Here is a 3,945-nt window from a genome sequence, read left to right as displayed (position 1 = left end):
GGTATCGTGCTGAATACCGCATGCGAAGGCGGGCGGTGAATTTCCTTTCTGATGTCAAAAAGGATTGGTCATCCCTGCATTGCTCTGGGCGTAAACACGTTTTTTATTAATAGGATTAAATGCGGCTAACTTTCCAAACTGAACTCTGAAACCTGTGGGGAGATCTTCCACAAAACTCTCCTAGGGGTTAGGAATATTTCCTTTTATCCGAGCTAATGAATAATACACATTACCAGCGTTTAAAAAGAGGATGAATGATACTCACGAGTACTGGTTGGACTCGCTTCTTCCAATATCAGGGCAGTTGATTTTCTGGCGAAGTATTCGTATGATGCAGATGAATAGAATAAAGTTCATCTGTGGAGATATTAGGACAAGGGAGTATTTCACAATGTGTTAAGTGCTGAAAATATCAGATAATGGGAACATTCACTCATGGTAAAATCGACCAGTTAAGCCCCAAGCCTGTTTTTCATGGCTCAGGCTCGAAAATGACATTCCCAGAACAATTGACCATAACTTCACCTCTAAAAGGGGTGAATTCATAATCTTTTTTCTCAAAGCAATGATAAACCTGTGAGTTGGATGTAGAGAAGTCAGAATCAATATAGATTTTTTTTATTTTAAAGTAAATTCAGATTGAACATAGTAAAGAACTGTAAATTATAGTGTCCGTCCAAAACATTACTTATTGTGAAAACCACCCTTGAATGATGGGATAGGAGACTAAAAGCTTCAGGAATCCAAACTACAACATATAATAAGTACCCTGTATCAAGATTGATGCAAAACAAGTGACATTTGACCTTTTTAGAGAGATTCAGAAAAAAAAAACACTTCTGGGGTCATTTGGGTTCATTTTCCATATCTCTGGAACCCATTGGTCGATTTTGATGATTGACACCTCTTTTGAACCGTTAGAGCCAATAGAATCGAGGGGAAGTTCCTAAAATCCATCTAAACATTACCCATTGAGGAGTGAGAGTGATACGCACGCAGTTTGCCCAAAACTGGAAGCTGGGTTGTAGCTCTCATAGCAGCTAATAGCAGCTGAAATCTCCGTTTTTGACAAAAATGGAATGATGGGTTATCAGGAATCGTTTCAAAGTGACACAGACACATTGGATTAACCTTCAGCAGCGTTTCTATCGTTTCAATGCCATTGAACACAACTTTTGATCAGAAACACAGCAAAGGTAAGACATATTTGCCGTTTTGGCTCCGTAAAGCTACGTTGTGTGTTGTCTGGGTTTGCCTTCGCTGCCCTGAGTTTTGTGCAGAGAGCAGATCCGATAAGTAATACAATATTTCTACCGTGAGTTCTGTGCTAATTCAGAGGCTTGGTATTACCCTTGTGTTTCGTTTAGCTAAAAATGGTTAATAGTGTCTGATAGCTGAGTTTCTTCCTGTTAAGTGGGTATGACACATTCATAGCTTGTTAAATGTTAAGAAGCCCTCAGACGCTGTTTCAAGGTTCTTTATTTGTCATACCAACATAGCTACAGAGTAGTTATGTCGATGAAAATCTTAGGTCACAGGCTTCTCCAACAGCGCAACATGTTGCGTTCTGCCCCCGGTACCATGCTTTGGTAGAAAAACTACCAATTAGGCTGAAACAAAAATCATTCGATAAAGCAGTTGGCAGGAGATGCAGATTATTTACTCTAAGTAATTTTGCTTTTCCCTTCTGTAGCTCCTCAAGTGCTGTTTGGTGAACTCATCTTAACCCTCCTTTTCACACCTCTTTGAAAGTGTCACACACACACACACACACACACACACACACACACACACACACACACACACACACACACACACACACACACACACACACACACACACACACACACACACACACACACACACACACACACACACACACACACACACACACACACACAGTTTTTCTAACTAGATAAGTGGATCGATCTGTGGATCAAAGCTACAGCCAGAAACCAATTTCTTTACTGCAGCTTCACAAATAATTAAAATAGGGGCAGGCGGCTAACCTGGTTCTGTCCTAAAGTTAAGAAATCTAATCACTAGCAACCCTTAATGTATATCTCTGAATAAATGACATATAACATGTTAAATAGTGAGATTTGGAGGTTTTTCGAATCAATTTGATTGATCCAAAATAGGTATTTCATGTAGCTTTGAATCTAAATCTATGTTTGGTTTGTTAATTTAATGTCAAACTTTATTTCCACCATGTTCATTAAAAACATTCCTCTTTTCAACCTCTGTTTCAAATGTTTCTGTAGATGCTGATGAAGACGCTGAGAAATATCCGCTGATTGATCCTGAGTCAACCGTCCAAAGGGAAATGAGAAATTTGAGACACACCAAACTCTCAAGACGTTACTAAAATGGACTTCGACTCGCAGAAGGAATATAAATGAGAATAAGAATAATTACACTGCCAGGTAAGTCTGAGATAAAAACTGATAAATGTGTTTGCTCTCTCAGTGGCAATTAGTTATACTGTGACAGTGTCAACAGCTCAAGTACGTTTAAAAAGACATTTGCTCAAAGCTTGTGAACTCACCAAGATTGACGCCAAAATCGGGGTTTTAATGATCCACCAGAAGACATCAGTGTTCTCGATTATATCCCAGCACCTGATCAGATGACATTAAATGACTTTATTATTGTCATTGCACAAAATGCAAACTCTGAGACAGGAACATGCAGTTAGCATCTAAGCAGAAAGTGCAAAAGAAAGAGTAAAATGAAGTTTAATAGCATAAGTATATAATATGACAGATATAAAAAAGCTACAGCAGTGGCGAGCCGTCAAGGCCCTGTGAGGGCCTAAGATATTATAAAAAATCATATTTAAAAACATTAAAAACATTTTTTTTAAATATATATTTTTGTTATATTATTTTTGTTATATTTTTCATTAGTTTTACTGAAAAAAACTTGATTTAATTGTATTTAAAATATAATTTGCAAATAAATAAATCCTTTGAATCTGCCTGTTCAGTCTCTGTTTGAATGTGAAGGGTTACATGAAAGAAGCTCGTCTGGCCCTCTCTGCGATTCACAGAGGGCCCGCTATAGTAACTGAACGAGAGAGTAATGTCAAATGACAGTACAATTGACCAATCATATCTTCCCTCGCGGACTTAATGACAAGTTCCGCCCGCTGTGAAACTTTTTTCTTGTTTCCATAGCAACAACAACTTCCTGTCAACAGCGTGAACTCGCCTTCAAAATAAAAGCATGCCGAATTACACTTAAGACATACAACTGCAACGAGAGTAACAAACACAATGCAATATTATTTTCAATGTCAAAGAACACAAATTGGGTTCACAGGTGTTGTTTTGTGTGGTAGAGGGTCGCTTTCATTTATGCCTTTTGCACCCCGGGCCGTTGTTTTGATATTCCGCTGAAGTATACGCTGCGACGTAATAACTATTTTTTTTTTCTTCATTTCGAGGAGGGAAGGGGTGGGGGTCAGAGGGCCTAGGTATAAAGCTCGGCTCGCCACTGAGCTACAAAGTATTATGAGTATATAAACAGTGGTTAAGAAATGAAACACACTATAGAGCTTGTATTAATAAACACAGTATAATAGAGACAGAAAATATTAAACAAAAGGGATGATTATTGATACGTTGTATAAAAAATACAAACAAATATGAGCATGCTATTGAACAATTTGCAGGGATAAAGCGATATTAATTCCCGAGATAAACTCAAAGCCGTCTCAGATGTGTTTCTCTTACCCCACGTCGTTAAAGTAGGCTTTGAGGATGCTCCACGCTGTGATGAAGACCATCGGCCCTCCTAGGGACATAAAAGAAGGATTTAAGAGTGTCTCACCCCCAGGGGGACAGACGTATTGAAGGCATATGAGGAAAGTTTTGTGTGACAAATATGGTTTCCAAATCTGTTAGTAAACAACTCGAATTTGTAGCTGTGAATGTCGAAGTA

General features: G+C 38.4%; 1 long non-coding RNA gene across 1 annotated transcript; it reads right to left on the bottom strand.

The window, feature by feature from the left end:
• Positions 1-270: 270 nt before the first annotated feature.
• LOC104943660 (uncharacterized) lies at positions 271-3,799 on the bottom strand. Its single transcript, XR_798133.1, has 3 exons — positions 3,738-3,799; positions 2,549-2,621; positions 271-357 (listed from the first exon to the last, which is right to left on the bottom strand). It is a non-coding gene; the product is annotated as an uncharacterized lncRNA (long non-coding RNA).
• Between the last annotated feature and the right edge of the window lie 146 nt (positions 3,800-3,945).

Source organism: Notothenia coriiceps, unplaced genomic scaffold (genome assembly GCF_000735185.1).
Source record: "Notothenia coriiceps isolate Sejong01 unplaced genomic scaffold, NC01 NC01_scaffold00006487, whole genome shotgun sequence".
In the NCBI taxonomy this organism is placed as follows: domain Eukaryota; kingdom Metazoa; phylum Chordata; class Actinopteri; order Perciformes; family Nototheniidae; genus Notothenia; species Notothenia coriiceps.
This window is presented reverse-complemented; position numbering and strand designations above follow the sequence as displayed.